This window comes from Lissotriton vulgaris, chromosome 5, assembly GCF_964263255.1.
Source record: "Lissotriton vulgaris chromosome 5, aLisVul1.2, whole genome shotgun sequence".
NCBI lineage: Eukaryota > Metazoa > Chordata > Amphibia > Caudata > Salamandridae > Lissotriton > Lissotriton vulgaris.
The window spans coordinates 239,964,844-239,976,878 of NC_141693.1; positions in this window are offsets into that span (position 1 = coordinate 239,964,844).

A 12,035-nucleotide genomic window follows, 5' to 3' on the forward strand; every position below is an offset into this window, starting at 1 on the left:
CTGTGCTCTCTCCTGTGCTGGCGCAGAAACAGCTGCCAAGCGCCGGCACCCTTGCACCATGGTGCAAGGATGCCTGCGCCATGGGGAGATTTTTTTTGTGCAGGAAAGGGTACCTTCCTGCGCAAAAAAAAATCACTAAAGGCTTTTTCCTCTTTCAATGCGTGCTGTAGAATGCAGCACACATTGAAAGAGGAAAAAACTAGGAGAAATGAAAACGTTTCTCCTCATTGCGCCTCGCTACGCCAACTCTAGGGTGGCATAGCATTCAGATGCATCTCCAGTTTTACGATTTCTCGTAAATCTGGAAATGTGTCTTGTTCCATGGGTGTTGCGTTGGAACACCCACAGCAACACCCATGGAACGCCCCTTCACTGCAAAGTGCAGCATGTGAAGAGGCCATATTTACAAGGAGTGGAAGAGTCACGCACAGTCACGCCTCACCATGACAAACAAACACTGGCGTTGCCAATAGGTCTCGCAGTAGGAAAAGTTGGAGCTATTACAATTGCAAATAACAATGCCTTTTATTTTTGTTTTCATTTTAAAAACATAAAGGGCTTTGTCATTTACAAAAGCAATAGCCCCAACTTTCCTACTGCGAGACCTATTGTGCACTGCACAGTGTGGGTGAAAGTGGCACTGCGTGGGTGTGAGTGGCTTTGAGTGAGTGGCGTTGCGTGGGTGAGTGGCGTTGCATGTGTGAGTGGTGTTGCATGTGTGAGTGGTGTTGCGTGTGTGAGTGGCGTTGCGTGTGTGAGTGGCGTTGCGTGTGTGAGTGGCGTTGCGTGTGTGAGTGGCGTTGCGTGTGTGAGTGGCGTTGCGTGTGTGAGTGGCGCTGCGTGTGTGAGTGGCATTGCATGTGTGAGTGGCGTTGGATGTGTGAGTGGCGTTGCGTGGATGTGTGAGTGGCGTTGTGTGAGTGGCATTGCTTTGAGTGGCTTTGCGTGTGTGAGTGGTGAGTGGTGTTGCGTGGGTGAGTGGCATTGCGTGGGTGAGTGGCGTTGCATGTGTGAGTGGCGTTGCATGTGTGAGTGGCATTGTGTGTGTGAGTGGCGTTGCGTGTGTGAGTGGCGTTGTGTGGGTGAGTGGCATTGCGTGGGTGAGTGGCGTTGCATGGGTGAGTGGCGTTGCGTGGGTGAGTGGCGTTGCATGTGTGAGTGGCGTTGCATGGATGAGTGGCGTTGCGTGGGTGAGTGGCATTGCGTGGGTGAGTGGTGTTGCTTTGAGTGAGTGGCGTGAGTGGCGTTGCGTGGGTGAGTGGCGTTGCGTGGGTGAGTGGCGTTGCGTGGGTGAGTGGCGTTGCCTGGGTGAGTGGCGTTGCGTTTGTGAGTGGCGTTGCGTGTGTGAGTGGTGTTGCATGTGTCAGTGGCGTTGCATGTGTGAGTGGCGTTGCATGTGTGAGTGGCGTTGCATGTGTGAGTGGCGTTGCATGGATGAGTGGGGTTGCGTGTGTGAGTGGCTTTGCGTGTGTGAGTGGTGTTGCTTTGAGTGAGTGGCTTTGCGTGTGTGAGTGGTGTTGCTTTGAGTGAGTGGCATTGCGTGGGTGAGTGGGGTTGTGTGGATGAGTGGGGTTGCGTGAATGAGTGGGGTTGCGTGGATGAGTGGGGTTGCGTGGATGAGTTGCGTTGCATGTGTGAGTGGCGTTGCATGTGTGAGTGGTGTTGCGTGGATAAGTGGGGTTGCGTGTGTGAGTGGCGTTGTGTGAGTGGCGTTGCTTTGAGTGAGTGGCTTTGCGTGTGTGAGTGGTTTTGCTTTGAGTGAGTGGCGTTGCGTGGGTGATTGGCGTTGCGTGGGTGAGTGGGGTTGCGTGGATGAGTGGGGTTGCGTGGATGAGTGGGGTTGCGTGGATGAGTTGCGTTGCGTGGATGAGTTGTGTTGCATGTGTGAGTGGTGTTGCATGGGTGAGTGGCGTTGCATGTGTGAGTGGCGTTGCGTGGATGAGTGGCGTTGCGGGGGTGAGTGGCGTTCCGTGGGTGAGTGGCGTTGCGTGGATGAGTGGCGTTGCATGGGTGAGTGGCGTTGCATGGGTGAGTGGCGTTGCGTGGGTGAGTGGCGTTGCATGGGTGAGTGGCGTTGCGTGTGTGAGTGGCGTTGCGTGTGTGAGTGGCGTTGCGCGTGTGAGTGGCGTTGCGCGGGTGAGTGGCGTTGCGCGGGTGAGTGGCGTTGCGCGGGTGAGTGGTGTTGCATGTGTGAGTGGCGTTGCGTGGGTGAGTGGCGTTGCGTGGGTGAGTGGGGTTGCGTGAGTGAGTGGCGTTGCGTGGGTGAGTGGCGTTGCGTTGGCGTTGCTTTGGGTGAGTGGCGTTGCGTGGGTTAGTGGTGTTGCGTGGGTGAGTGGCGTTGCCTGGGTGAGTGGCGTTGCATGTGTGAGTGGCGTTGCATGTGTGAGTGGCGTTGCATGTGTGAGTGGCATTGCATGTGTGAGTGGCGTTGCGTGGATGAGTGGGGTTGCGTGTGTGAGTGGGGTTGCGTGTGTGAGTGGTGTTGCGTGAGTGAGTGGCGTTGCGTGGGTGAGTGGTGTTGCTTTGGGTGAGTGGCGTTGCTTTGGGTGAGTGGCGTTGCTTTGGGTGAGTGGCGTTGCATGGGTGAGTGGCGTTGCGTGGGTGAGTGGCATTGCGTGGGTGAGTGGCATTGCCTGGGTGAGTGGCGTTGCCTGGGTGAGTGGCGTTGCATGTGTGAGTGGCGTTGCATGTGTGAGTGGCGTTGCATGTGTGAGTGGCGTTGCATGTGTGAGTGGCGTTGCATGTGTGAGTGGCGTTGCGTGGATGAGTGGGGTTGCGTGTGTGAGTGGCGTTGTGTGAGTGGCGTTGCTTTGAGTGAGTGGCTTTGCATGTGTGAGTGGTGTTGCTTTGAGTGAGTGGCGTGAGTGGCGTTGCTTTGAGTGAGTGGCTTTGCGTGTGTGAGTGGTGTTGCTTTGAGTGAGTGGCGTTGCTTTGAGTGAGTGGCGTTGCGTGGGTGAGTGGCGTTGCGTGGGTGAGTGGCGTTGCGTGGGTGAGTGGCGTTGCGTGGGTGAGTGGCGTTGCGTGGGTGAGTGGCGTTGCGTGGATGAGTGGCGTTGCGTGGATGAGTGGCGTTGCGTGGGTGAGTGGCGTTGCGTAGGTGAGTGGCGTTGCGTGGGTGAGTGGCGTTGCGTTGGTGAGTGGTGTTGCGTGGGTGAGTAGTGTTGCGTGGGTGAGTGGCGTTGGGTGGATGAGGGGCGTTGGGTGGATGAGGGGCGTTGGGTGGATGAGGGGCGTTGCGTGGATGAGTGGCGTTGCGTGGATGAGTGGCGTTGCGTGGATGAGTGGCGTTGCGTGGATGAGTGGGGTTGTGTTGGACTTGGCCCGCAGGGCAGGTTCACCCCTAGACTTTTTGCCTTATTTGTGACCCTGTGTTAGTGATTTTTGGGTCTCTGCGCACTTTTCCCTGGGTCCCAGAGTGAAAGTGCGTGTGTGAAGTATGGCTGGCCTGCCCTCCCATAGGAATGCATGGGGAATGTGTGTGTCCCTGGTAGTTCCTGATGCGTGGGGAGTACAGGCTTGAGTTTAGTATGTGTAAACTCGTGAGAGTGAATGCTGCGAGATGGTGTCTGCGGCATGTATGTGTCTAGAAGGGAAGTGCTACTTCTGGACATAGAGATATGTGTGCAGTGAGGGTGCTGTCGTGTGATTGGCTGGAGCTGGCTGGCATGCCAGGCTCCAGGAAGTCTGGATGGGTCTGCCCGGTGGTGAGTGGGAGATTAGCATGAGTGATGTGTGGGAGGAGTGTACCTGTGTCCTGGAGGGGCTGGGTTTTCCCCACACAATGCTGGCTCCGCCCCCCTGTGGTGCGTCTAATGACCCAAGCCCTGCCAGTGAATAGAGAGGGTGGTTGAGGTAAACAGAGTACTCAAGAACCAGCTGCGACTGGTTCCGCCCCCACTCTACACCCTCAGACAAAGGGAAATAGTGTATAAAAATGGGGCTGTGTCCCCACTGAAATTGTTCTCTGCCAGGATCCTGCCTGAGGGGGCTGCTGCGGTTGCTGGGCCAGAGGACCGCCACTTGGACTGTCTCCCTGCCTGGAGACCCAGTGAGCTGGCTCTGGGCCCAGCCTTGCCCCCCTACCTGCCTAGAAGGACTTTTGCTGGGCTTGTTGGCCCCTAGCGCCTGGGAGCGCTTTGGATTGCCTTTTGGCGCTTGAGAGTGCTTCGTTTTCCTTCTAGCGCCTAACAGCGCTTTATTCGGGCTGTAGCGCTTGAGAGCGCTTTGCCTGCTACAGCCGGTGCCCACCCGGCGTGTGCCCGCCTAATTTGCCGATTTTTGAAGCCCCTGGCGAGTGCCCACCTCGCCAGGGACCGTGCCGCTATTTTCGTGCCCATTATAGCGAGTGCCCACCTCGACTTCGTGCCTGGGAGAATCACCGCTGCAGCCCGGGGTGTTTAAAAACGTTGCCGGGCCGCTGCCAAGTGCGACCCGGAAGTGCCCGCCTCCCTGCTCGGGGCCGCGCTGCCATTGGCGGACACCCGAGGCAGGAAGCCAGGCAAGTTGCAGCGTGACGGGGCCAGGCGGAGAAGCAGGAAGCAGCCTGCACGTCCTGCCGAGGCTCCCGAGTGAGGGGAGAGCCCCGGACTTCTGGCCCGTCTCGTGGGAGAGGCGGGAGCCTTCCAGCTGCAGCCTGTGAGGAGAGTCCCGAGGAGCGGGAGCTCTCTGCCGACAGCCGCCGCAGCAGCTACCGACAGCCGGTGAGTGAGCAACTGGGAAAGGGGGGGCCGTCGGGGTACATTGCTGGTGCCCGCGCCCCTCCCCTTTGGTGTGTCGAGCCTGCAGAAGGCTCCAAAAGGCGACAGCTGGGCATAGAGCCTGCGAGGCTCAAGGGGGCAATTGCACGCTCAGAGTCCCCCGTGGGAGACTCCACCAAGGCGGCACACTTGTGTAGAGCCCAGTGAGGCTCTGGAGGGCCACATTTGTTTCTTAGGGCCCGGAGAGAGGCTCCAGGCGCCAAAGTTGTTTTGAAGAGCCCAGAGAGGCTCTTGAGCCCCCATTGTTGTTTAAGAGCCCAGAGAGGCTCCACAGCGCCACATTTGTGTTAAGAGCCCAGCGAGGCTCTAGGGGGCACATCTTTGCTCTAGGGCACAGAGCCTGCGAGGCTCCCACGTGTGTTTTGCCCCATCAATTGCTACACAGTTGCCCAGCACTTTATGGGCAACTGCAACGTTTAGGCCCCCTGACATTGGACACAGGGCGTCCTAGCCCCAACAAGGCCAGAGGGCCTAGGGACAGTCACAGGTGGTGACTTACGTGAGTTTGGCGCAATTGTACTTTCTGCACCTCTGAATGTATTGTTGATGCATCATGTGTTTTCCTCCTTACACCGCTGAATGAATGTTATGCATTGCATCATGTGTTATGTTCTTACACCCCTACAGGTAGTGTAATATGTAGGTGGTTGTTTCCTTCTTGCTAGTACAGGTGGTGCTAGCAGAGCCCAGGTCCCTAGTGTAATCTCCTAAAATAGTGAGGGTTGCATAGGTGGTGCTCACCTGGTACCAGTAGTGACTGGTTGTATGTTATTTTTGTGCTACAATTTTACATTCTAAGTGCTATTTCTAAAAAGTGTTACTTCTAAAAGTGCTGATTCCTGACAGTGGTCCAGGTGGCCCTGTCTTGTAAATATCCCCTGTAAATTCTGCCCGTGCCTCTGGCACATTGTAAAGTGTGTGTTTTATCTAATGTGTTTTGGTGTAATACAAAGGCTATTTTTATAGAACCTTGTGTGGAGTTTCCTTTGTGGTGGGCCTTTGGTTGTTGTTGCTGGGGTGCATGCGCAAATACTTAACTCATATCGCCTCCAAGTTTAGCCTTGACTGCTCGCGCCACGTTACCTAGAGGGCGAGTAGGGGTTATCTTGGCGTGTAACTCCCTTGCCCTGACCTTAGGAATGGTGATCCCTGACTGACCTCAACGCGAGTCTTGGCCAGCCAAGGTCCCGTTTCTAACATTGGTGGCAGCGGTGGGATGAGAATTTGTGCTTGCGTTGTACCACAGTGACAACTGGCCACACTACAAAACTCTGCATTTTAGATGACCACATTTTAGGGGATTATTGTTTTTGAAGTTCCATTATTTTCTTCTCCTGAAGGTATCATTGTGCAATTGTGTCCAGTACATTTGTTCCCCTGCCCCGCGCCCAGAGTTTGGTACCTGTGTCACATGTGGTCAGGTTGAGGAATCAGGGGTGGTAGAAACTGCCTTACCAGTCCGAGGGGGGGGTTGTGTGTGAATGAATGGTGTGTGGCACTAGGCAAGTGAGTGTGAGTTCTCTGGGAGAGGGAACTTGCTGAACCTTTGTGAATTGTGTACTCCTGTGTTAGCTCAGACCCCTAGGTTCCCTGTGTGATCTTGTCTCTAGAACGTCCTGCCAAGATGGAGCTTGTGTTTGATCTCAGTGATCTAGTTTGGTATAATACGCAGGAGTTGGAAGGGTTCTGTAGAGAGAGAGACATAGGGGTGGATGGGTCAGATACTAAGTACGAACTTAGGAGCTACCTGGTCCGATGGTGTAAGGAACAAAGGGATCTTGAGCGCAGTGAGGAAAGGGCCCGGGCCTCACACCAGGAGGGTGGTGGGTCTGTGGGGAGCCCTGAAGATTCAGAAGAGGAGGAAGAAAATGATAGCACAGGGACGCCAGCAGATAGTGAGGACCCCATAGATAGGGAGTCCCTTGCTGGGTCCAGCGCAGGAGGCAGCGCCTCATCCCTTTCCCTGTCCCCAGAGGAGCTGGAAGATAGGAGGAGAGAAAGGGAGCACCAGCTGGCCTTAGAGAAGCTCAGGTTAGAGCATGCCCAGGCTATGGCGCAGCTGGAGGTTAAGAAGCAACAGCTAGAGACTGAGAGGGTCTTAGCGCAGGAAAGGATGGAGGAGGCTGAGAGGGCCTCCACCAGAGGCAAAGTAGCTCTGGAGGGTAGACTATCCCCTGCGCGCAGTTTTAATTTTCTGGATTCCCCAGGGAGGGCTGAGTTCAGTGGTGGCAGCTATTTAGACTTCAGTGCAGACAGTCCCCTACCCCGTGCCCAACGTATGGTCCCTTGTTCCCAAGAGGAGGAGTTAAGGTTAAAGTTCAGGGGCAGTAGGAAACCGCCTCAACAGAAGTGGGGTTTTTTTGTGGATGACTGTTCTGATGCAATGTGGGATTGGCTGGCGGCTAGCTCGGATGAGGAGAGGGACGGAGTACTGGATATGTTCCTCAAAGAGCAGTTGCTCAGTGTTGTTTGTCCAGAGTTGCGCCAGCACCTGTTGAAGTCTGAGCACTTTAGTCCTTGGGCGCTTGCTGAGGAAGCAGAGCGCTGGGAAAGTGCTAGAGGTTCTCTAGAGTCATTGGTGAGTGACTCCAAAAGTAGTGGTTCAGGTATCCTCCAGCCCAGCGTGGTGGAGGAGGCTCAGTGTAGCCCAGCTAGGTCCCAGGATAGCGAGGAGAGTGTAGGGGCTCACTGCCTGGCTCAGTGGAGCAGGAGTGAGGGGGAGACCGAGGTTCCCCAGACGCCCGAAGCCCTGCCTCAGGACTTGGATGGTTTCTGTAGGGAACACCAGGTTGGGGACCTAGGCTGTCCTGTTAGTCCATTTGAGGAAGATCTCCTAGTGAGTAGAGGACCTGGAGCGTCTGTAACCAGAGCTCCTGTGGTTCTAGAGTCTGGCAGTACCGCTCCGGTAGGGAGGGTACAGGAGTCCAGCGTGAGGAGTGATTGGGGGAGTTCCCCAGTGGAAGAACCAGTGGGTCAGGGACTACCCAGTTGGGCTAGGATCCCGTGTAGTGACCATGGTGACACCACTTCTGTGCTGGGGGATCTTTGCGCACTGTCAGGTGGACAGGAGGCGGGAGATCTGCGCCAGGCAGACAGTCACACAACATATGTGTCATTTGTTAGCCTCAGGGGGATGGTGTGTGAATCCCCAGAAGTCCTGGAGTGCCAGGCAATTGTTCCACCGAAGGTTTTAGACCAGAGGTTGGAAGGCCAGGTTCAGGATCAGCCTGACCTGAAGGGTAGGACGACTGTAACCAGTGTCCTGACCGGTTCTTCTTCCAGAGGAACTTCTCCAGTTGGGAGAGGGCAGACCTCTGGAAGGGGGTGCAGAGGGTGGGAGAGCCCACCTCTGACCCCGGTGCAGCCTGAGGGGTTAAACCCTGGGTTGGAGTGGCGCTGTAAGGGTACCCCTCGCAGGAGGAGGAGGAACCCTAGAAGAAGAGGTAGGGGGAGGAGAGCCTCCCCTGAGACTCCTGGTCCGCCTGAGGTTGTAGACCAAAGGCTGGTGAACCAGTGGCAGTCTAGTCCTGTCTTGCAGACAGGGAGAGTGGAGAATGGATACTATGTGCCAGGGGTTACTACCCCCCGCTCTGCGAATTGGCAAGGACCGGTGGCACCTGGGTGGCCCAGGGCCTGGTCCTGGCCGCGGACAGCTTGGGAGTACCAGTGGGGTAGCCCAGTTGGTCCAGACAGTGGTTTGAGAAGGAACCCTAGGGGTTCACCGTGGCATAAAACAGGAGGGTGTCCCGGCAGTGGCGGGCCTGCGTCCGTGTTCTATCGCCCCAAGCAGGGAAGTCCATCACGGTGGTGATTGTTCTCCCCTGCGTTTTGGCTGGAAGGGGGTTGTGTTGGACTTGGCCCGCAGGGCAGGTTCACCCCTAGACTTTTTGCCTTATTTGTGACCCTGTGTTAGTGATTTTTGGGTCTCTGCGCACTTTTCCCTGGGTCCCAGAGTGAAAGTGCGTGTGTGAAGTATGGCTGGCCTGCCCTCCCATAGGAATGCATGGGGAATGTGTGTGTCCCTGGTAGTTCCTGATGCGTGGGGAGTACAGGCTCGAGTTTAGTATGTGTAAACTCGTGAGAGTGAATGCTGCGAGATGGTGTCTGCGGCATGTATGTGTCTAGAAGGGAAGTGCTACTTCTGGACATAGAGATATGTGTGCAGTGAGGGTGCTGTCGTGTGATTGGCTGGAGCTGGCTGGCATGCCAGGCTCCAGGAAGTCTGGATGGGTCTGCCCGGTGGTGAGTGGGAGATTAGCATGAGTGATGTGTGGGAGGAGTGTACCTGTGTCCTGGAGGGGCTGGGTTTTCCCCACACAATGCTGGCTCCGCCCCCCTGTGGTGCGTCTAATGACCCAAGCCCTGCCAGTGAATAGAGAGGGTGGTTGAGGTAAACAGAGTACTCAAGAACCAGCTGCGACTGGTTCCGCCCCCACTCTACACCCTCAGACAAAGGGAAATAGTGTATAAAAATGGGGCTGTGTCCCCACTGAAATTGTTCTCTGCCAGGATCCTGCCTGAGGGGGCTGCTGCGGTTGCTGGGCCAGAGGACCGCCACTTGGACTGTCTCCCTGCCTGGAGACCCAGTGAGCTGGCTCTGGGCCCAGCCTTGCCCCCCTACCTGCCTAGAAGGACTTTTGCTGGGCTTGTTGGCCCCTAGCGCCTGGGAGCGCTTTGGATTGCCTTTTGGCGCTTGAGAGTGCTTCGTTTTCCTTCTAGCGCCTAACAGCGCTTTATTCGGGCTGTAGCGCTTGAGAGCGCTTTGCCTGCTACAGCCGGTGCCCACCCGGCGTGTGCCCGCCTAATTTGCCGATTTTTGAAGCCCCTGGCGAGTGCCCACCTCGCCAGGGACCGTGCCGCTATTTTCGTGCCCATTATAGCGAGTGCCCACCTCGACTTCGTGCCTGGGAGAATCACCGCTGCAGCCCGGGGTGTTTAAAAACGTTGCCGGGCCGCTGCCAAGTGCGACCCGGAAGTGCCCGCCTCCCTGCTCGGGGCCGCGCTGCCATTGGCGGACACCCGAGGCAGGAAGCCAGGCAAGTTGCAGCGTGACGGGGCCAGGCGGAGAAGCAGGAAGCAGCCTGCACGTCCTGCCGAGGCTCCCGAGTGAGGGGAGAGCCCCGGACTTCTGGCCCGTCTCGTGGGAGAGGCGGGAGCCTTCCAGCTGCAGCCTGTGAGGAGAGTCCCGAGGAGCGGGAGCTCTCTGCCGACAGCCGCCGCAGCAGCTACCGACAGCCGGTGAGTGAGCAACTGGGAAAGGGGGGGCCGTCGGGGTACATTGCTGGTGCCCGCGCCCCTCCCCTTTGGTGTGTCGAGCCTGCAGAAGGCTCCAAAAGGCGACAGCTGGGCATAGAGCCTGCGAGGCTCAAGGGGGCAATTGCACGCTCAGAGTCCCCCGTGGGAGACTCCACCAAGGCGGCACACTTGTGTAGAGCCCAGTGAGGCTCTGGAGGGCCACATTTGTTTCTTAGGGCCCGGAGAGAGGCTCCAGGCGCCAAAGTTGTTTTGAAGAGCCCAGAGAGGCTCTTGAGCCCCCATTGTTGTTTAAGAGCCCAGAGAGGCTCCACAGCGCCACATTTGTGTTAAGAGCCCAGCGAGGCTCTAGGGGGCACATCTTTGCTCTAGGGCACAGAGCCTGCGAGGCTCCCACGTGTGTTTTGCCCCATCAATTGCTACACAGTTGCCCAGCACTTTGTGGGCAACTGCAACGTTTAGGCCCCCTGACATTGGACACAGGGCGTCCTAGCCCCAACAAGGCCAGAGGGCCTAGGGACAGTCACAGGTGGTGACTTACGTGAGTTTGGCGCAATTGTACTTTCTGCACCTCTGAATGTATTGTTGATGCATCATGTGTTTTCCTCCTTACACCGCTGAATGAATGTTATGCATTGCATCATGTGTTATGTTCTTACACCCCTACAGGTAGTGTAATATGTAGGTGGTTGTTTCCTTCTTGCTAGTACAGGTGGTGCTAGCAGAGCCCAGGTCCCTAGTGTAATCTCCTAAAATAGTGAGGGTTGCATAGGTGGTGCTCACCTGGTACCAGTAGTGACTGGTTGTATGTTATTTTTGTGCTACAATTTTACATTCTAAGTGCTATTTCTAAAAAGTGTTACTTCTAAAAGTGCTGATTCCTGACAGTGGTCCAGGTGGCCCTGTCTTGTAAATATCCCCTGTAAATTCTGCCCGTGCCTCTGGCACATTGTAAAGTGTGTGTTTTATCTAATGTGTTTTGGTGTAATACAAAGGCTATTTTTATAGAACCTTGTGTGGAGTTTCCTTTGTGGTGGGCCTTTGGTTGTTGTTGCTGGGGTGCATGCGCAAATACTTAACTCATATCGCCTCCAAGTTTAGCCTTGACTGCTCGCGCCACGTTACCTAGAGGGCGAGTAGGGGTTATCTTGGCGTGTAACTCCCTTGCCCTGACCTTAGGAATGGTGATCCCTGACTGACCTCGACGCGAGTCTTGGCCAGCCAGGGTCCCGTTTCTAACAGGTTGCGTGGGTGATAGTGGGCTTGCGTGGGTGGGAGTGGCGTTGCCTGTCTGAAAGTGGTGCTGTGTGGGTGAAAGTGGCACTGCGTGGGTGTGAGTGGCTTTGCGTGAGTGAGTGAGTGGCGTTGCGTGGGTGAGTGGCATTGCATGTGTGAGTGGTGTTGCGTGTGTGAGTGGTGTTGCGTGGGTGAGTGGCGTTGCATGTGTGAGTGGCGTTGCGTGGATGAGTGGGGTTGTGTGGATGAGTGGGGTTGCGTGGATGAGTGGGGTTGCGTGTGTGAGTGGTGTTGCTTGGGTGAGTGGCGTTGCATGGGTGAGTGTGGTGTTGCGTGGGTGATAGTGGGCTTGCGTGGGTGTGAGTGGCGTTGCGTGTCTGAAAGTGGTGCTGTGTGGGTGAAAGTGGCACAGAGCCATTGATGTGACCTGGCGCAGGAGAAATGCTGCTGCTGCTAATTAAATACAAGGCAGTGCTGGGAGGGGGGCTGGGCACCAACTGAAGTGCTCTGGTTGGTGTGAAGTGATAAGCCTTTGAAGTACACAGGCATGCTGTGACGGAGGTGTGAGAGGTCTGGCAGGGAACAGATGGCCTGGCCGTGAAGCAGGGGGCGGAGCAGCGCTGGGGAAGCCTGTGGGAGGGTGATTGATGCCTTTGATGTGGGGAGGTAGGAGAGCCTTTTGCGAGCCTTGTGCTGGAGAAATGCTGCCGATGCGTGTGCATGTTTAATCACGTGATTCACGTTAACTGCAAGAAAACCTCGGGGCTGAAAGCCCTTGGTTTGAAGACG